Source organism: Canis aureus, chromosome 16, assembly GCF_053574225.1.
Source record: "Canis aureus isolate CA01 chromosome 16, VMU_Caureus_v.1.0, whole genome shotgun sequence".
NCBI classification, from domain to species: Eukaryota; Metazoa; Chordata; class Mammalia; order Carnivora; family Canidae; genus Canis; species Canis aureus.
The window spans coordinates 27,669,693-27,692,764 of NC_135626.1; the positions used below are offsets into that span (position 1 = coordinate 27,669,693).

Consider the following 23,072-nt stretch of genomic DNA (forward strand, 5'->3'; position numbering starts at 1 on the left):
ACCAAAGACTCACAGGAATCTAACTCTGTATTTCCCCTAGGAAAAATAGTTCAGTACTCATTAATTCAAAGTTTATGATGACTTTATGGAACATAACCACTGTGAATGAGAATCAACTGTGTTTGATTCAACTGTGTGTGCATATGTGTGTGTATTCACTAGTTAACAAAATGTTCCTTTGAATAAGATTTATTTATAGGAACCACGAGTATTTTGATTATATACAGCATAGTACCTTGTCTTGAATAAGTAATGAATAATCAACTGTAATGAAGATAACTGATAGCTTATTATGCATACTTACAGTCTTTAAAGACTTTAAATAGCATGGTATTATGAAGTATTTTGAGGTTTCTAGTAAGGCAAAAAAGACCTCACTTCAGATAGCTAATATACTTGTAACCACTTAAGAGATGGAGTAGAGATTTACAGAAGCAGATGTGGCATAATTTTACTGATGTAGTTATTTCTACAAGGCATTATTATGGATAATCGCAAAAGCAGTATGATGGAAAGTGTGCAGAAGAAAAAACTCAAAAATAATTTTTAAAGGTTTTCTCAGTTAATAGAATTGAACTGTTAATCTCCCAAATTAACATGATTCCAATGAGCAAAAAACATGGAAGATTGTGCACACAGATTAGCTCATTTTAGTGAGCCAGGGGCAGGGATTGGGGGAAGCAAGTAATATCCCTAAGCAGTCATGTTGCTATAAAGTTAATCTTAAGCAAAGTATAGTACTTAGTAGTTTATAAAGACTTTTTAGAAAAGATTTATTTATTTGAAAGGGAAAGAGAGTGAGGCAGAGGGCGAGGGAGAGAATCTCCAGCAAACTCCCCTCTGAGTGAGGAACCCTACATGTGGCTCAATCCCACGACCCTGAGATCATGACCTGAGCCAAAATCAAGAGTCAGACACCAAACTGACTGAGCCACCCAGGCACCCCAAGATTTTTTTAAGATTATAATTTCCTTTAATAATGATTCCAATAACTTTTGAAGAATATAACTCCAAAATTTTACATTTCCTTTCACTAGAATAGAGAAAATGAAAAACTAAAAAGTACCTAAAAGAACATAAAGATACTAAAGTCATGACTAAGAATGATACCATAAATTCTTATCTGTCTAAAATGTTATGCTTTAAGTTCATAATGTCACCTTTTCCATCTTCACTGAATGGCCTGCACCTCTTAAATTATACTTAGTGGTCTAACAAAAGAGTTACATATTGCGCATCTTAAATATCCATTTGTAGTTTGGGAAGATAGTTTTCAGAAGCTGTTGAGACTGACAATGCTAATAGATAAAAGTCTTCTGATCATTTCAAATTCTAATAAAAAACAGAGGAAAGGAATGAGGATGAAAATCATTGTTTAAGTTTTCATTGCATATACAGATAGTATATAATTACAAAGCCAATTCCATTGATGTCATTTATTTATAGGTAATGTTGAAATTTGTATCTTCAGTCATACCACGCTTCCAAACTTCAGATTATTTTCTAAATATTTATTTATTTATTTAAGAGAAAGGGAAAGTTTGTGTCGGGTGGGGGGAGTGAGGGAGGCAGAAAGAGAGAGAGAGAAACTCAAGCAGACTCCTACTGAGCTTGGAACCTGACACAGAGCTCAATCTCAGGACTGTAAGATCATGACCTGAGATGAAACCAAAGTTGGTCACTTAACTGACTGTACCACCCAGGCACCCCCTGAGCTGAGCTAGCTTCAGGTTCTTATATCCAACCACATATACTCAGTATTTCCACTTCAATAAGTGCCATCATCTTAATTTGTCCAAAACCAACTTCTTGATTTTCCCTTTAAGCTTCCCCAAGCCTTCTCCACTTAGTCAATGACAATTCCATTCTTCTAACTGCTTAAGCCACAAATCTTGGATTTATCCTTGACTCTTTTTCTTTCTCATAAACCACATTTTAAAAATCCTATTGTTTCTTCCTTTGAAGTATATCTGGAACCTAACCACTTCTTACTGCTTCCAAGATTACCTCCTTGGTCTAAGCCAGCATTATTTCTCACTTGGACAATCGCATTAGTCTATTAACTGCTTTCCTTTTTTCTACATACTCTAGTTTCTACATAGCACCTGGAGTGATCTGTTAAAAATGTGAATCAGATCAGGTCCTTCCTCTGTTCATAACCCTCTGTTACATTCCCCTCTCATTCAGGGACAAAGTCAAAATCCTGACCATCACTTATAAATCCCTATTTGATTTAATTCTCTGCCACCTCTCTGACTCTGTCTTCTTATACTTTCCTTCTTTCACCTTACTCTATGTCACACAAATCTCTCTATTTCTCTCACCTCACCATCTTTATTTATTTATTTATTTTAACTAGGCCCCACGTGTGGAGCCAACATGGGCCTTGAACTCATGACTCTAAGATCAAGACCTGATCTAAGATCAAGAGTCAGATGCTCAACTGATTAAGCCACCCAAATGCCCCCATCTCTGTACTTTTTAATTCCTCTGGCTAGAAATAGAAAGCTTTTTACCCAGGTATATCATTCACTCCTTTACTTATTTCAGATTTCTATTTAACCTTATCAGAGATGCCTTCCCTGATCACCTCATAAAAAACAGCAAACTCCTTTTGCATTCTTACCTCATCATTTTCTAGTCCCTTATTCTGCTTTATTTTTTTTCACAACAGTTATCAAAGCCACGGACTAATAGATTTAGTGTTTATTTTCTGTCTTCACCTGTAAGAATGAACTTAATTTCCAGGGCGCCTGGGTGGATCAGTTGGTTAAGCGTCCAATTCTTGATTTTGGCTCAGGTCATGATCTCAGAGTTGGGGGATGAAGGCCTGTGCTGGGCTTCATGCTCAGCAGGGAGTCTGCTTCTCTCCCTATGCCTCTCCCCATGCTCCCATGTGCTCTCTCTTGCTCTCTCTAAAATTTAAAAAAAAAAATGAATTTAATTTATTTGAAAGAAGAGGTCTTCTTTTTGTTTACTACTGTATCCTTAGGATTTAGAATAGTTACCTGGCACAGAAAAGGTACTCAGTAAACATTTGATGAATTAATGAGTGAGTGAAATGAATCCAAATAATTATTTTAAAAGGTCTCACTTAAAGGTCAATCAATAAATCTGAAACCCTGCATGTTAATCTAAAAACTGATAATTTAATGCTGTAATAATTATACCTAAATTTGCTACCTAGTATGGCAGCCACTTTGGCACTAGCACAAAAACAGACACATAAGTCAACAGAATAGAAGAAAGTCCATATATAAACCCAGACTTATATGGACAATTATTCCATAAGAAAGAAGGCAAGAATATACAATGGGAAAGAGACAGTTTCTTCAACAAATGGGTGATGGGAAAACTGAACAGCTACATGCAAAAGAATGAAACTGGACCACTTTCTTACACCATACACAAAAATAAACTAAAATGGATTAAAGACCTAAATGTGAGACCTGAAACCATAAAATTCCTAGAAGAAAACATAGGCAGTAATTTCTTTGACATCAGTTGTAGAAACATTTTTCTAGATATATCTCTGCAGACATGGGAAACAAAAGCAAAAATAAATTATTTGGCCTATACCAAAATAAAAAGCTTTTTTTTTAAAGATTTTATTTATTTATTCATGAGAGACACAGAGAAAGGCAGAGACTTAGGCAGAGGGAGAAGCAGGCTCCTCGCAGGGAGCCCAATTTGGGATTCGATCCCAGGACCCAGGGATCACAACCTGAACCAAAGGCAGATGCTCAACCACTGAGCTACCCACGTGCCCAAAATAAAAAGCTTTTGCACAATGAAGGAAACCATCAGCAAAATGAAAAGGCAACCTACTGAATGAGAGAAGATATTTGTAAATTATATAGCCAATAAGGGGTTAATATCCAAGCTATATAAAGAACTTCTACACTCAACACTGAAAAAAAAAAAAAAAGTAATAACCCAACTAACAAATGGACCTAAGACCAAATAGACAATTCACCAAAGAAGATATACAGATGGCTAAAACACACTTAAAAAGATGTTCAGGGATCCCTGGGTGGCGCAGCAGTTTGGTGCCTGCCTTTGGCCCAGGGCGTGATCCTGGAGACCCGAGATCGAATCCCACATCGGGCTCCCAGTGCATGAAGCCTGCTTCTCCCTCTGCCTGTGTCTCTGCCTCTCTCTCTCTCTCTCTCTCTGTGTGTGACTATCATAAATAAATAAAAATTCTAAAAAAAGATGTCCAATATCACTCCTCATCAGGGAAATGCAAATCAAACCACAATGAGATATCACCTCATACCTGTCAGAATGGCTAAAATAAAAAACCCAAGAAATAACAAGCATTAGCAAGGTTGTGGAAAAAAGGAAACCACTGTTGGTGGGAATGCAAATTGGTACAGCCCCTGTAGAAAATAGTATGGAGGTTCCCCCAAGAAATTAAAACTAGATTTATCATATGATCCAGTAATCCACTACTGGGTATTTACCCAAAGAAAATGAAAACACTAATTGAGAAGGATATATGCACCCCTATGTTTATTGTAGCAAATATTTACAATAGCCAACATATGGAAGCAACAAAGTGTCCATCAATAGACAAATAAATAAGGAAAGGATAAGTAAGATAAATGTACACACACACACACACACACACACACACACACACACAGGAATATTACCACAGCCATAAAAAAGGATGAATTTGTACCATTTGTGATAACATGGATGGACATGGAGGGTATTATGCTAAGTGAAATAAGTCAGAGAAAGACAAATACCATATGATTTCACTCATATATGAAATTTAAGAAACAAAAAAAACAGGAAAAAATAGACAAACTGGAGTTTTTCAGAGGTGAGCTATATAGGAGGATGGGTGAAACAGATAAAAGAGATAAACAGTACACTCATCTTGACAAGCACTGAAGAATGTATAGAGTTAGTCATTATATTGTACACCTGAAACTAATATAACACTGTACTTTATACTTGAATAAAAAAAATTTTGCTCACTAGTATACAAAGAGCTTTACATATGATGGTTATATTTCTATGATTTAAAGAGTAATTCCTCTTTTAAGGCCTTTTTTATTTACATTTTTAATAGACAAATTTTTTTAAGAGATTCTTTTTTTTTTTAGATTTTATTTATTTATTTATGAGAGACACAGAGAGAGAGGCAGAGACACAGAGAGAGAAACAGGCTCCATGCAGGGAGCCTGATGTGGGACTTGATCCCGGGACTCCAGGATCACGCCTTGGGCTGAAGGCAGATGCCCAACCGCTGAGCCACCCAGGCATCCCATTAATAGATAACTTTTTAGAGCACTTTTAGGTTCACAGCAAAACTGAGTGGCAAGTGGGCACCTGAGTGGCTCAATTGGTTAACCACTGGACTCTTAGTTTGGCTCAGGGTCCTGGGATGGGAACCCACATTGGGCTGCCTGCTCAGTGAAAGCCTGCTTCTCCCTCTCCCTGTACCCCTTCCCCTGCTAGTTCTCTCTCTCTCCAGTCAATCAATCCATCAATCAGTCAATCTTGAACAAAAGATAACAACAAAAACTGAGTGGAGGGACGCCTGGGTGGCTCAGCGGTTGGGCATCTGCCTTCGGCCGAGGGCGTGATCCTGGAGACCTGGGATGGAGTCCCACATCGGGCTCCCTGTGTGGAGCCTGCTTCTCCCTCTGTCTGTCTCTGCCTCTCTCTCTCTCTCTCTCTCAATCTCTCTCTCTCTCTCTCTCTCTCTGTGTCTCTCATGAATTAATAAATAAAATCTTAAAAAAAAAAAAAACTGAATGGAAAGTATAAAAGCTCCCTATACCCTTTGCTACTATGTATGCACAGCCTCCCCCGCTATCAGCCATTCTCAACCCAGAAAATGACTAACTTTCCTTATAGATTTGCCTTTTCTGGATATTAAATATAAATAGAATCACAACTATATAACTAACCTTTTGCATCCAGCTTCTTTCACCTGGTATAATGTTTTTGAAGATGTTCCATGTTTGAAGCATGTATAAATAGTTTGTTCCTTTTTTATCACTGGATAGTATTCTATTGTACGAACATACCATTTTCTATATTACGGCAAAACAGTATTCCATTACATGGATATACCACCTATTTTTTAGAGTGTACCCAGGTAAGACCCTGGCTTTCTTGCATCAGAAGAGAGTCCTCAATAAATGTCAGTAATTAGAGCTGGTAAGAGGAAGAGGAGAATAAAAGGAAAAAGAATTGTAGTTCAGTAAAATCTTTCCTAACAGAAATGGAAAAGTCAAGCACCAGTGAATTATCATAGGTAAAAAAAAAACTTGCCCTGGCTGTGGGAATTCAAACTCTTTCCACTAGATCCTATAGCCTGAGTTTGTTCACTACCACTTGCTTATAAAGAAGAGAGTATGGTCTATAGCAGCCTACATTTAAGGAAAACTGGTCTTCTTGTTCCCAAGATGGGTTAGAGGTTATTGATACATTATATAATTAAGCTAAAAGCAACTATAAAATATTTTAAAAATAACATTCATCTGATTATTTCTAATTTAAAAAATGCAGATTAGATATAAGCATTTACTTCTTCCTTTATGAAATGACAGCAAAATAAAAGGTTTAAATCTACAAGGAAAAAGCAAACAGAAGAGAAGGCAACAATGGATAAAATATTTTAACACATTTATAGAAAAGGGAGAGCAAATAGAGGAGTGGTGCTTGATTTATCAGGGTGAAAGAAGCTATAACCTCGGTAGGATACTGAGACAAGAGTCAATTTTACCCACAGAGAACCTGGGAAAGGCTCACATTTTGGAAGTACTAAATGAGTGGAGGGGAAGCACAAAGTGAAACAATAGGATGAAAAGTCTATGTATGTGAACTGTTGATTGCCCTTCCCAGTCCTGCACATAGAATGCCAGTTGCTAAGTGCACAGACTCCAGCCCTGGTGGGAAAATGGAGATTTATCCTCTAGAGACCTTGAAAAAACAAATTCTAAAGACTTGGAGACACTAGGCAGCATAGAAATTAGAAGTGATATGAACTGAAAAGAAAGGCATTTATTGAAACACCAAAGGACAGGATTTTAATTCCTCTAACCATTACTCTACTCAAATACCACCTGAGAACACTTGCATTTAACTGCCCAGGAAAACATTGGAAAGGTCTTTTTTGGAGGAAATTAACAATCCCAGAGAGAAGTCCTCCTCGTAGTGACACCTAACCATGTCTCTATCCTAACATCCAAAAGCAAGCCTTACCTAAAATAAGCCTTCTTATTTCTAAAGAGCTTTTAATCAGTTTAAAATCTACATAGACCACAAAGGGCCATTGACATCTGAGGAAATCATGAAAGATTAAAGGCAGATTTTTTTAAAAGATTTTATTTATTCATTCATGAGAGACACACAGAGAAAGGCAGAGACATAGGCAGAGGGAAAAGCAGGCTCTCTGCAGGGAGCCTGATGTGGGACTCCATCCCAGGAACCCAGGATCACACCCTGAGCTGAAGGTAGATGCTCAACCACTAAGCCACCAAGGTGTCCCAAAAGCACATATTAAAAGAGCTATTTGGTATTTAAAATGATGGCTGAGGGCAGCCCCGGTGGCGCAGCGGTTTAGCGCCACCTGCAGCCTGGGGTGTGATCCTGGAGACCCGGGATGGAGTCCCACGTTGGGCTCTCTGCATGGAGCCTGCTTCTCCCTCTGCCTGTGTCTCTGCCTCTCTCTCTCTCTCTCTCTCTCTGAATAAATAAAATCTTTAAAAAAATAAATAAAAATAAATAAATAAATAAATAAAATGATGGCTGAAAAAAATCCCCAGGAAACATGAAATGGAAAATATGAAAGAAAAGGTAAGATAGTTCAAGTATCAGTCAAGTGAGATTAACTTTTGACCAACAGGAGTTGCAGGAAAAGAGGCCAGAAAAAAGGAAAGAAAATAGTAACAGCAAATACTTTTTAAGGGCATGCTATTTGTGGTAGGCACTGCTTTAAGTGCTTTAAATAATTTTAATTAACTATCTAGTCATTGTATGGCATAGGTATTATTATTATTATCTCTATATTAGAGATGCCTGGATGGCTCAGCGGTTGAGCGCCTGAGCCACCCAGGCATGGATCCTGGGATCCAGAATCAAGTCCCACATCAGGCTTCTTGCAGGAAGTCTGCTTCTCCCTCAGACTATGTCTCTGCCTCTCTCTCTCTTTATCTCAAATAAATAAATAAATAAATAAATAAATATTAAATTTTTTATCTCTATTCTAAAGATGAGGAAAATTAGGAATATAGATAATTTAATAAGTGGCAGTCCCAAAGTTCAAACCCAAACAGTCTGGTGGCATAACTCATATACCTAACTACATACTACTGCCTAAGAAAAAAATATGAAATAAGAAATAAATTGAACACAATCTGCTCCTTCTAGAAACCCCACTAACAATGGTAAAGGGAATTTAAAAAAATACATAACTGAAAGACAGGAAGAAAAACAGCAACCAAAATAGATGATGGAATGGCAAGTGACTTAAAAGGACAGAGAAAGCCAAGTCCTAAACTGACAGTGAGGAAACCTGAGAACAAATCCAATATATACCAAAAAATTTTTTAAATGAACAAAAACTTGCAACACTAGTTAGTACCTGTAGAACTGGGGGTGAATAGCAGATGAGATGGATGAGATAAGAAAAACTGGGTGAAAGCTATTTAAGAAGCTGATGGATCCCTAGATCCCCTCCCTCCATTTCACATCCTGAGGCGGCTACCTTTCCCTAACTTCCCAATTATGGCAGAAGCCTACACTTTATTCCCTAGAGAGGTTAAAACAGGGGTCTCTTGATTAGAAGACACCAGGCACTGTTGAAGGCATAAATACCACGGTAAAAAAAACAAGGGGATTATGTGATTTTATGCATAGGTGAATGCTGAATTCAAATATTAGCAAGTCTTGGGTACCTGTGTGACTCAGTTGGTTAAACGACTGACTTGATCTCGACTCCGGTTGTGATCTCAGGGTCATGAGATTGATCAGCAGAGTCGGCTGGAGATTCTCTCTCTTCCTCTGTGCCTCCCCCTACTCGCACTATATATCTATATAAAAGCAGGTCTCTTCCCCCATTTTGTTGAACCAGACAGATTAGAAAACTCTTCATTTATGAATCAGAAGTTTCCCTAACAAATGGCCCAACCAGAGGAGAGTCCAAGATGGAGGAGGAGTAGGAGACCTTAGTTTCGTGTGGTCCCAGGAATGCAGCTGAGATCTAAGAAAATAGCAGCTGCAACTCTACAAATAGAAATCGACCACTTTCTACAAGGTAGGAAGTGCGAAGAAGTAAATCCCAGTTGATGTATGGGAAAATAAACCTTGGGGGGATGGGATCCTCTGTAAGCCCGCACCAGAGTGATGTAGCAGCAGAGTGCAGAATCCAAACTTTTTTTATTTTTTAAAGATTTTTTATTTATTCATAGAGACAGAGACAGAGAGAGAAAGAGAGAGAGAGAGAGGCAGGCAGAGACATAGGCAGAGGGAGAAGCAGGCTCCATGCTGGGAGCCCGACGTGGGACTCGATACAGGGTCTCCAGGATCACGCCCTAGGCTGCAGGTGGCGCTAAACCGCTGCACCACTAGGGCTGCCCAGAATCAGAACTTTTAGAAGTCTGCTCCGGTGAGAGATATCCTTGCCTGAAAAGCACCAAGGCAGCGAAGCAGGGGTGGAATTCTAGGTGAGACAGTGTGGTCTGTCTCAAGGTCACAGGAAGACTGAGTGCCTGAGTATACAGCAGAGTTCCCACGCATTGGAGCAGGGAAGCCAGCTACAATCAGCAAGCCCAGGAGTGGGCTCTCAGCTCCAGGTTCCCCAAACCACAAACTGCGCCAGGTCAGCATGACTGCTCTCCGAGCAGGGGTCCAACAAACGGCAGAACTGGCAAAACTTCCCTTCCTCCCCCAGGAGGAGCCATGGAGGAGTCTGCAGGGTTATGAGACACAGTTGCAGGCCTGAAATAGAAATGCTCAGTCATAGGCTGGGTGAGCACGGAGTGCGGAGGGAGACCAGGGAGACCAGAGTGATTGACTGCTTTTCCCTGAGGGTACCTTCAGGAAACAAAAGCCATCTAGAGCAATGAAGCAGATTACTTAGCCTGGTCACCTGGTAAGGGCAGTGCAATTCTGCCAGAGGCAGAGACATTGAGAATCAATGCAATGAGCCCCTCCCCCAGAAAAACAGCAAGAACATCCAGCCAAAGCCAAGTTTACCCATCACTGAGATCTACAAAACTCCAGCGCTAGGGGAATATAGCATATAGAATTCATGGGATACCCCCCCTCCATGATTCTTTAGTCTTGCCATTTTAATTTTTTTCTTTCCCTTTTCAACCAATTTATTATTTTATCAACTCTTTTTTAAAAATATTTTTTATTTTATTTTCAAAGATTTTATTTCTTTATTCATGACAGACACACACACACACAGAGGCAGAGACATGGAGAAGCAGGCTTCCTGCGGTAAGCCAGATGCGGACTCGATCCCAGGACTCCAGGATCACGCCCTGAGCCAAAGGCAGACGTTCAACCACTGAGCCACCCAGGCGTCCCATTAAAAATCTTTAATTTTCATTTTTATGGTTACTTGTTATCCTTTCATTGTATTTAATTTTATTTTTGTATATATATGATATATATAATATATATAGTTTTTACTTCTTTTTACACTTTTAGGATGCAGTTTCTTCTACCAGACCAAAATACACTCAGGCTCTAGTGTATGGGGATGCCTGAGTGAGTGCTCAGCGGTTAAGCATTTGCCGTCCACTCAGAGTGTGATCTGGAGGTTCTGAGATCCAGTTCCACATTGGGATCCCTCCAGGGAACCTGCTTCTCCCTTTGCCTATGTCTCTGCATCTCTATGTCTCTCATGAATAAGTAAATAAATAATCTAAAAAAAAAATAATCTAGTGTATGGCTCTGTTCTCTTTACCTGTCTGATCATATTGGCTTTTATTCTTTTTTCTTTTTCTTTCTTTTATTTTTGTTTCTTTGGTTTTGTTGGTCTTTTTAGAATTTTCATCTTTACAACTACATTCTGTCCTGTCAATATATTTAATTTTATTTTTGTGTATATACATTTTTCTTTCTTTATAATTTTTAAATTTAGTTTCTTCTAACAAACTGGCCAAAATACACTCAGGATATAGTGTATTGTTCTGTTTGTTCACCTGTTTATATTCCTTCTTTTTTGGGGGGAGGGTGTCTTTTAATTTTCATTTTTATAGTTATATTTTGTCCTTTCATTTAATTTTTTGTACATATATAAATCTTTCTTTTGTTACAATTTTGGGATCTAGTTTTCTACCAAAAGGACCAAAATACACATAGGATCCAGTGTATACCTCTATTCTGTTCAACTGTCTTATTCTTTTTTTTTGTTGGGGGGAGGGAGCTCTTCTGATTTGTTTAGTGTATATTTCTTAGGCCATTTTGCCATTTTATTTTATTTTATTTTTAAGATTTTATTTATTCATGAGAGACAGAGAGAGAGAGAGAGAGAGAGGCAGAGACACAGGCAGAGGGAGAAGCAGGCTCCATGAAGGAAGCCGGATATGGGACTCAATCCCAGGACTCCAGGATCACGCCCCGGGCCAAAGGCAGGTGCCAAACTGCTGAGCCACCCAGGGATCCCCATTTTGCCATTTTAGTATTTTGTTCTCTCATTCATCTGTTCTTATCTGGAGAGAATGACAAGATGGAAAAACTCACCTCAAAAAAGAGAACAAGAGGCAGTACTGACTGCCAGGGACCTATTCAGTACAGACATAAAGACCTTGGAACTAGAGTTCAGAATAACAATTATAATGATACTAGCTGGGCTTGAAAAAACCGTAAAAGGCACTAAAGAATTCCTTTCAGGAGAAATAAAAGAATTAAAATCTAATCAACTCAAAATAAAAAAAGGCTATTACTGAGACGCAGTAAAAAAAAAAAAAAAAAAGGAAGCTCTAATTGCTAGGATAAATAAAGCAGGAAAGAATTAGTGATATAGAAGACAAAATGGGGATCCCTGAGTGGCTCAGCAGTTTATCACCTGCCTTCGACCCAGGGCATGATCCTGGAGTCCCAGGATGGAGTCCCACATCAGGCTCCCTGCATGAAGCCTGCTTCACCCTCTGCCTGTCTTTGCCCCCCCCCCCCCCGAATAGATAAATAAAATTTTTTAAAAAAGGGAAATTAAAAAAAAGAAGACAAAATGATGGAGAATAAAGAAATTGAGAAAAAGAGAAACAACTACTGTTCACAGGAGAGAATTCAAGAGATAAGTGATACCATAAAGCAAAACAATGTTAGAATATTCTAACAATGTTAGAATAATTGGGATCCCAGAATAAGAAGAGAAAGAGGTGGGGGCAGAAGGTATATTGGAGCAAATTATAGTGGAGAACTGCCCTAATCCAGGGAAGCAAATGGGCATTTAAATTCAGGATGTATAGAGAACATTCCTCAAAAATCAATAAAAATAGGTCAACATCCTGACATATAATAGTGAGACTTGCAAATTTTAGACACAAAGAGAAAATGCCGAAAGCAGCTCAGGACAAGAAGTCTGTAACCTACAAGGGTAGAAACATTAGATTAGCAGCCAACCTATTAGACTAGCAGAGACCTGCAAGAAAGGACTGGCATGATACATTCAGGGTGCTAAATGAGAAAAATATGCAGCCAAGAATACTTCATCCAGCTAGAATGTCATTCAAAATAGAAGTACAGACAAAGAGTTTCCAGGACAAACAAACTAAAAGAACTTATGATCACCAAACCAGCCCTACAAAAAAATATTAAAAGGGATCCTTTAAGCAAAGAAAGAGCCCAAAAATAACATAGACCAGAAAGGAACAGAGACAACATACAGAAACAGTGACTTTACAGGTAATACAATGGCACTAAATTCATATCTTTCAATAGTTACTCTGAATGTAAATGGGCTAACTACCCCAATCAAAAGACATAGGGTATCAGATAGGATAAAAAAGCAAAACTCATTCTCTTCATAAGAGACTTATGTTAGATCCAGACACCTCCAGATTTAAAGTGAGGTGGTGGAAAACTATCATGCTAATGGATATCAAAAGAAAGCTGGGGTGGCAATCCTTATATCAGACAAATTAGATTTTAAACCTAAGACCGTAATAAAAGTTGAGGAAGGACAGTATATCATAATTAAAGATCTTGTCTATCCAACAAGATCTAACAATTGTAAATATGTACACCCCTAACATGGGAGTAGTCAATTATATAAGCCAATTAATAACAAAATTAAAGAAACACATTGATAATACAGTATATCAGGGGACTTTAACACCCCACTCACAATGGACAGACCATCTAAGCAGATCAACAAGGAAACTAGGGCTTTGAGTGACACACTGGACCAGATGGACTTCACAGATATATTCAGAACATTCCATCCTAAAGGAATAGAATACACATTCTTCTCAAGTGCACATGGAACATTCTCCAGAATACATCACATACTGGGTCACAAATCAGGTCTCAATTGGTACCAAAAGACTGGGATCATTCCCCATATTTTTGGACCACAATGCTTTGAAACTGGAATTGAATCATAAGAAGAAATTTAGAAAGAACTCAAATACATGGAGGCTAAAGAGCAACCTACTAAGAATGAATGGGTCAACAGGAAACTAAAGAATTAGAAAAAATGGGATGGCTGGATGGCTTAGTGGTTAAGTACCTGCCTGCGGCCCAGGGCATGATCCTAGAGTCCTAGGATCGAGTCCCACATCAGGCTCCCTTGCATGGAGTCTGCTTCTCTCTCTGCCTATGTCTCTGCCTCTCTCTCTCTCTCTTATGAGTAAATAAATATAATCTTAAAATTTTTTTTTAAATTTATGGAAATAAATGAAAATTAAAACAGAGCTGTTCAAAATCTTCAGGATGCAGCAAAGGTGGTCCTAAGAGAGAAGTGTATAGCAGTACAAACCTTTCTCAAGAAACAAGAAAGGTCTCAAATAAACAACCTACCTTTCTGCAGGAGCTGGAGAAAGAACAGCAAATAAAGCCTAAACCCAGCAGAAGAAGAGAATTAATAAGGATTGGAGCAGAAATCAATGAAATAGAACCAAAAAGAATAGAACTGATTAATGAAACTAAGAGCTGGTTCTTTGAAATTAATAAAATTGGCAAACTCCTGGTCAGACTTATCAAAAACAAAAGAGAAAGGACCCAAATAAATGAAATCACGAATGAAAAAGGAGAGATCACAACTAACACCAAAGAAATACAATTCTAAGAAGATATTATGAGCAACTATATGCCAACAAATTAGGCAATCTGGAAGAAATGGATGCATTCCTAGAGATGTATAAACTACCAAAACTGAAACAGGAAGAAAGAGAAAACCTGAATAGAAACACAGCCACCAAGGAAACTGAAGCAGTAATAAAAAAATCTCCCAACAAATAGGAGTCCAGGTCCAATGGCTTCCCAGGGGCAATTCTACCAAACATTTAAAGAAGAATTAATACCTATTCTTCTGAAACTATTCCAAAAAATAGAAATGGAAGGAAAACTACCAAACTAATTCAATGAAGCCAGCATTACCTTGATCCCAAAATCAGACAAAGACCCCACCAAAAAGGAGAATCACAGATCAATATCCCTGATGAACACGAATGCAAAAATTCTCACCAAAATACTAGCCAATAGGATCCAACAGTACATTAAAAGGATTATTCATTCACCACAATTAAATTGGATTTATTTCTGGGCTGCAAGGGTGGCTCAACATCCACAAATCAGGCAATGTGATACACTGCATTAATAAAAGAAAGAACAAGAACCATATAATCCTCTCAATAGATGGAGAAAAAGCATTTGACAAAGTACAGCCTCCTTTCTTGATTAAAACTCCTCACAGTGTAGGGATAGAGGGAATATACCTCAATATCATAAAAGCCATATATGAAAAGCCAATAGTGAATATCCTTCTCAATGGGGGAAAAACTGAGAGTTTTTCCTCTAAGTTCAGGAACATGACAGGGATGTCCACTATGACCACTGCTCTTTAGCATACTACTAGAAGTCCCAGCCTCAGCAATCAGAGAAGAAAAAGAAATAAAAGACATCTGAAATGGCAAAGAAGTCGTCAAACTCTCTCTCTTTGCAAATGACATAATACTCTATATGGAAAACCCAAAAGACTCCACCAAAAGATTTCTAGAACTCATACAGGAATTCAGCAAAGTGGCAAGATATAAAATCAATGCACAGAAATCAGCTGCATTTCTATACACTAATAGTGACACAGAAGAAAGAAAAATTAAGGAGTCAATCTCATTTACAGTTGCACCCAAACTGTAAGATACATAGGAATAAGCCTAAACAAAGAGGCAAAGGATCTGTACTCAGAAAACTATAGAACACTCATGAAACAAATTGAGGAAGACACAAAGAAATGGAAATATGTTTCATTCTCATGGATTGGAAGAACAAATATTATTAAAATGTCTATGCTACCTAGAGCAATCTATACATTCATTGCAATCCCTATCAACATACCATCAACTTATTTCATAGAGTTGAAACAAATAATCCTAACATTTGTATGGAACAAAAAAAGACCCCAAACAGCCAAAGAAATGTTAAAAAATAAAACCAAAACTGGCAGCATCTCAATCCTGGACTTTAAGCTCTATTACAGAGCAGTAATCATCAAGACAGTATGGTACTGGCACAAAAAACAGACACAGAGAACAGTAGAACAAAATACAGAACCCATAAATGAACCCTCAATTCAGTAGCTAATTCAGTCAGCTAAGCATTCAACTCCTGTTCTCAGCTCAGGTCTTGGTCTCAGGGTTATGAGTTCAAGTCCTATGATGGGCTCCATGCTGGGTGTGAAGCTTGCTTAAGGAAGAAAAAAAAAAGACTGTCTTTTGGGATGCTTGGTAGCTCAGTTGGTTAAGTATTCAACTCTTGATCTTAGCTCAAGTCATGATCCCAGGGCCTGAGATCAAGCCCTGCATCAGGCTCCCTGCTCACTAGGGAGTCTGCTTCTCCCGCTTCCTCTGCCCCTCCCCTGCTTGTGCTCACTCTCTCTCAGAAATAAATAAAATCCTTAAAATAAAATAAAAAAGTAAAAATGAGTAGAGGATCTGAACAGACATATTTCCAAAGAAGACATAGATGGCCAACAGGTACATCAAACCTTGTGCCAAGATATCACTTCACATTTGCTAGAAAGGCTATTAACAAAAAGACAATTAACAATTATCATAACAGTATGGTACTGGCACAAAAACAGACACACAGAGCAGTAGAACAGAATAGAGAACCCATAAATGGACCCTCAATTCTATGGTCAACTAATCTTCAACAAAGCAGGAAAGAATATCCAAAGGGAAAAAGACAGTCTTCAACAAATGGTGTCGGGAAAATTGGGACAGCCACAAGCAGAAGAATGAAAATGAACTTCCTCACACCATACACAAAAATAGACTCAAAATGGATGAAAGACCTAACTGTGAGACAGGAATCCATCAAAATGCTAGGAGGAGAACACAGGCAGCAACCTCAACCTCTTTGACCTTGGCCACAGCAACTTCTTGCTAGACACGCCTCCAAAGACAAGGGAAAACAAAGGCAAAAATGAACTGTTGGGACTTCATCAAGATAAAAAGCATCTGCACAGCAAAGGAAACAGTCAACAAAACCAAAAGGCAGGGGATCCCTGGGTGGCTCAGCAGTTTGGACCTGCCTTTGGCCTGGGGCACGAGCCTGGAGTCCCGGGATCGCTTCTCCCTCCTCCTGTGTCTCTGCCTCTCTCTATATATACATATGTCTATCATAAATAAATAAATTAATTAATTAATTAATTAATTAATCTTAAAAAAATAAATAAATCTTTTTAAAAATATTTTTTAAAAAAGGCAACCTGCAGAATGGGAGAAGATATTTGCAATGACACATCAGATAAAGGGCCAGTATCCAAAATCTATAAAGAACTTATCAAACTCAACACCCAAAGAATAAATAATCCAATCAAGAAATGGGCAGAAGACATGAACAGATATTTCTCCAAAGTAGACATACAAATGGCCAATAGACACATGAAAAAATGCTCAACATCCCTCAGCATCAGGGAAATACATATGAAAACCACAATGATATACAACCTCATACCAGTCAGAATGGCAAAAATTAACAAGTCGGGAAACGACAAATGTGGATGAGGATGCAGAGAAAGGGGAACCCTTGTACATTCCCTGTTGGTGGGAATGCAAGTTGGTGCAGCCACTCTGGAAAACAGTATGGAGGTTCCTCAAAAAGTTAAAAAGAGAGCTACCCTATGACTCAACAACTGCACTACTGGGTATTTACTCCAAAGATACAAAGGTAGTGATCTGAAGGGGCACCTGCACCCCAATGTTTATAGCAGCAATGTCCACAATAGCCAAACTATGGAAAGAACCCAGATGTCCATTGACAGATGAATGGATAAAGATGTGGTATATACAAACACACACACACATACACACACACACAAATGGAATACTATTCAGCTGTCAAAAAGAACAAAATCTTGCCATTTGCAATGACATGAATGGAACTACAGGGTATTATGCTAAGTAAAATAAGCCAGACAGAGAAAGACAATTATCATATGATCTCACTCATATGTGGAATTTAAGAAACAAAACAGAGGATCATAGGGGAAGAGAGGAAAAAATAAGATGAAATCAGAGAGGGAGACAAACTATAAGAGATTCTTAACCATAGAAAACAAACTGAGGGTCACTGGATGGAGAAAGGGTGGTAACTGGGTGGTGAACATTGAAGAGGGAATGTAATATAATGAGCACTTGGGTATTATGTAAGACTGATGAATCAAAAAAAAAAAAAAAGACTGATGAATCACTGACCTCTATCTCTGAAACCAGTAATACATTATATGTTAATCAATTGAATTTAAATTTTAAAAAGCCATAAACATAAATTAAAGTTTTTAATTGAAAATAAATGGAATCATCAGAGCGCCTAGATGGCTCAGTGGTTGAGCATCTGCCTTCAGCTGAGGTCATGATACTGGGTCCTGGGATTGAGTACTGCATCATGCTCCCTGCGGTAAGTCTGCTTCCTCCTCTGCCTATGTCTCTGCCTCTCTCTCTCTCTGTCTCTCTCATGAATAATAAATAAAATCTTTAAAAAATTAAAATTAAAAAAATTTTAAATGGCCCAACCAAATTATCCTACAATAAAACTCAGATTTGACAAGTCCTATTTATGTGCTTAGGCTTTGCAGTCAGCTTTTAGACACCTCAAAACAAACAGCTAAAATGATCAGATACCAAAAAGAAACATGTATGTGGAAGACAGAGACCAAAAGAATACAAAGCAGTCTGGTAGAAAGAAACCATGTAAAGAAAACTTAAAGAAAAAAATATTTCCAAGAGATACTTAAATAAAATTTTAAGAGAAACATAAAAAAACGGACGCCTGGGTGGCTCAGTGGTTGAGCATCTGCCGATGGTTTGGGTCGTGATCCCAGGGTCCTGGGATTGAGTCCCGCATGAGGCTCCCCAAAGGAAGCCTGCTTCTCCCTCTGCCTATGTCTCTACCTTTGTGTGTCTCTTCTGAATAAACAGAATCTTTTAAAAATAAAAAAAAAGGAAACATAAAAAGAGAAAGGAACACTTCTAAACTCTTTTTACAAGGTTAGTGTTATCTTGATACCAAAACCAGACAATGAAACCACAAGAAAAGAAAACTACAGGCCAATATCCCTGAAGAACATAGATGCAAAAGTCCTCAACACAATATTGGCAAAAAAAAAAAAAAAAAAAAAAAAAGGATGGCTGGGTGGCTCACTGGTTGAGTGTCTGCCTTCAGCTCGGGTCATGGTCTCTCAGTTCCGGGCGGAGTTCCACAGTGGGCTCCCTGCATAAAGCCTGCTTCTCCCTCTGCCTCTGTCTCTGCCTCTCTCTGTGTGTCTTTCATGAATGAGTAAATAAAATTAAAAAAAAAAAAATTTAAAACACAGTATTGGCAAACCAAATTCAACAATACATTAAAGATTCATACACCATGATCAAGTGGGATTTATTCCAGGGATGGAGGGATGATTCAACATTTGCAAATCAATCAATATGATACACCATATTAACAAAATAAAGGATAAAAATTATATGATCAGGGCAGCCCTGGTGGCGCAGCAGTTTAGCGCCACCTGCAGTCCAGGGTGTGATCCTGGAGACCTGGGATGGAGTCCCACGTCGGGCTTCCTGCATGGAGCCTGCTTCTTCTTCTGCCTATGTCTCTGCCTCTCTCTCTCTCTCTCTCTGAATAAATAAATAAATCTTTTAAAAAAATTATATGATCATCTCAATAGATGCAGAAAAAGCATCTGACAAAATTCAACATCCATTTATGATAAAACTTCTCAATAAAGTGGATATAGAAGGAACATACTAAACATAATGAAGGCCATATATGACAAGCCCACAATTAACATTATACTCAGCAGTGAAAGACTAGTGCAAACTTTTCTGTTAAGATCAGGAAGAAAAGTATGCCAGCTTTCACAAGTGAGGGGTTACCTGCAGGCTCTAATAACATAAAGTAGGCAAAAGTACTATGCATGATATGGTATAAAGGTTGACTAAGTGCACCATCTTCCTACCTGACCCTGGTAGAGGTCATGTACATCAAGGGCTTTGCAATCCTTATAAGGGGCCCTTTAGTAGCATGCAGTAGCAGAAACAGCATGGGACTTAGGGTCAACCAACCTCATTTAGGATCCTGGTCCTGATGCATTAACTTAACTCACTAATTCTTTCCAGGCCTCAGTCTCTTCACCATTTTTTTTAAGGATTTTTTTTAAAGTAATTGCTACACCAACATGGGCCTTGAACCCACAACGCTGAGATCAAGAGTTGTACCCTCCACCAACTGAGCCAGTCAGGTGCCCTGTTTTTTATTCATCATAATACTGAGTTTGAGTCAGAGCAGTTAAGAAAAAAAGAAAAAGAAAAAGTACCCAAATTAAAAAAAAATAATTTGTTTGCAGATGATATGATCTTATATGTAGGAAACCTTAAAGATTCCATTAAAAAAAAAACAAAAACGGGGGATCCCTGGGTGGCGCAGCAGTTTGGCGCCTGCCTTTGGCCCAGGGCGTGATCCTGGAGACCTGGGATCGAATCCCACGTCGGGCTCCCGGTGCACGGAGCCTGCTTCTCCCTCTGCCTATGTCTCTGCCTCTCTCTCTCTCACTGTGTGCCTATCATAAAAACAAACAAACAAACAAAAAAACAAAAACAAAAACAAAAAAACGTTAGACCTAATAATGAATTCAGTAAAGTTGCAAAGTACAAAATCAATACACAAAAATCTATTGATTTTTTATATACTAACAATGAACTATCAGAGAAACCTTTTACACGAGGATCAAAAAGAATAAAATACACAGAAATAAATTTAACCAAGGAGATGAAAAACCTGTACACTAAAAACTATAAGATACTGATGAAAGATGTTAAAGAAAACACAAATAAGTGGAAAAATTTCCACCCTCATGGACTGGATTAATATTGTTAAAATGTCCATACTACTCAAAGCAATCTATAGATTCAATGCAATCCTTATCAAAATTCCAATGACATTTTTCACAGAAATAGAATAATTACAACATTTGTATGGAACCATGAAAGAGCCCAAATAGCCACAGCAAGCTTGATAAAGAAGAACAAAGCTGAAGGCATCATGTGCTCTGATATCAAACTATAACACAGCATTATTGTAATCAAAACAGTATGGTACTGACATAAAAACAGACAGAGATCAATAAAACCAGATAGACCAGAAATAAGCCCATACGTATTGGCCAATTAATTTACAACAAAGAAGCCAAGAATATACAATAGAGAAAGAAGTCTCTTCAATAAATGGTGTTGAGAGAATTGGACAGCCACATGCAAAAGAATGAAACTGGATACCATCTTACACCATACATAAAACTAACTAAAAATGGATTAAAGACTTGAATGTAAGACCTAAAACCATAAAATTCCTAGAAGAAAATATAGGCAGTAAGTTCTTTGACATCAGTCTTAGTGATAATTTTTTGGATTTGATACCAAAAACAAAGGCAACAAAAGCAAAAACAAACAAGTTGGACTACATCAAACTAAAAAGCTTCTGCACTATAAGGAGTTCCTTATAAGGGAAATCATCAACAAAAAGAAAAGGCAACCTATTGAATAGAAGAAAATATTTGCAAATCATATATCTGATAAGGGGTTGATACCCAATATAAAGAATTCGTATAGGGGTGTCTGGGTGGCTCAGCGGTTGGGCACCCGCCTTTGGCTCAGGACGTGATCCTGGAGTCCCGGGATCAAGTCCCACATTGGGCTCCCTGCATGGAGCCTTCTTCTCTCTCAGCCTGTGTCTCTGCCTCTCTCTGTGTGTCTCATGAATGGATAAATAAAATCTTAAAAAAAAAAAAAAAAGAACTCATATATACAACAGCAAAAAAATAAATAAAAATAAATCCAATTTTAAGAATGAGACAAGGTTTTGAATAGATATTTTTCCAAGGAACACATACAGATGTCAAATAGGTAAACAAAAAGGTGCTCAACATCACTAATCATCAGGGAAATGCAAATTAAAACCACAATGAAATATAATCTCACAGCTGTCAGAATGACTATTATTAAAACGACAAGAAATAACAAATATTCACAAGGATGTTGAGAAAAGGGAACCTTTGTGCATTATTGGTGGGAATGAAAATTGGTGCAATCACTACAGAAAACAGTATGGAGGTTCTCCAAAATATTAAAAATAGAACTACCATATTATCCAGCAATTACACTTCTGGGTATTTATCCAAAGGAAACAAAAACACTAACTCAAAAAAGATATGTGCACCCCCATATGCATTGCAGCATTATTTATAATAGTCAAGACATCGAAGCAACTTAAGTGTGCACTGATGGATCAATGAATAAAGATGTGATACACACTGATACACATACACAGAGTGAAATATTATTCAACCAAAAAAAAAAAACCCAAGGAAATCTTTATTGCAACAACACGGATGGACTTTCAGGGTATTGTGCATAAGTCACATAAGTTAGAGAAAAACAAATACCATATAATCTCACTTATATGTGGTATCTAGCTACCCCTGTACTCCCCAAAAATCCTAACTCAAAGATACAGAGAACAGATCAGTGGTTGCCAGAGGCAGGGGTGAGCATAATGAATGAAGATGGTCAGAAGGTACAAACATCTAGTTATAAAACAAGTAAGTTGTGGCAATGTAATGTATAGTATGGTGACTATAGTTAATAATACTGTATTACATATTTAAAAGTTGCCAGGAGAATAAATCTTAATTAAAAGTTCTCATCACTGAGGATCCCTGGGTGGCTCAGCGGTTTGGCGCCTGCCTTCAGCCCAGGGCATGATCCTGGAGACCTGGGATCGAGTCCCATGTCAGGCTCCCTGCATGGAGCCTGCTTCTCCCTCTGCCTGTGTCTCTACCCCTCTCTCTCTGTGTCTCCCACGAATAAATAAATAAAATCTTAAAAAAAAAAAGGTTCTCATCACAAGAAAAGAAATTTGTAACTATGTATGGTAATGGATATTAGCTAGATTTATTGTGGTGATCATTTTGAAAATATACAAATACCAAATTATTATGTTCTACACTTAAAACTAATATGATAGTTATTTTGTTTTTTTTTCAAATTTTTATTTAAATTCTAGTTAGTTAACATATAATGTAATATTGGTTTCAGAGTAGAATTTAATGATCTTCACTTACATAATAACACCCAGTGCTCATCATAATAAGTGCCCAACTTAATACCCATCACTCATTTAGCCCATCCCTTACCCACTTTCCTTCATCAACACTCAGTTTGTTCTCTATCACTAAGAGTCTCTTATGGATTGTTTCCCTCTCTCCTTTCCACTCCTTCCTGTATGTTCACCTGTTTTGTTTCTTAACTAATATAATGCCATATGTCAATTGAATCTCAATAATAAAAAAGAAATACAAAAAACACTCTTATAAA

The 23,072-nt window shown here is 37.9% G+C and overlaps 1 protein-coding gene and 1 long non-coding RNA gene across 2 annotated transcripts in view; both read right to left on the reverse strand.

Moving 5' to 3' along the window:
* The window catches only part of PPM1E (protein phosphatase, Mg2+/Mn2+ dependent 1E), a 215,773-nt gene that overhangs the window by 78,599 nt on the left and 114,102 nt on the right, over positions 1-23,072 (reverse strand). The window lies entirely within an intron of this gene.
* LOC144286260 (uncharacterized) lies at positions 1,208-22,757 on the reverse strand. Its single transcript, XR_013354304.1, has 3 exons — positions 19,236-22,757; positions 18,850-18,971; positions 1,208-2,915 (listed from the first exon to the last, which is right to left on the reverse strand). It is a non-coding gene; the product is annotated as an uncharacterized LOC144286260 (long non-coding RNA).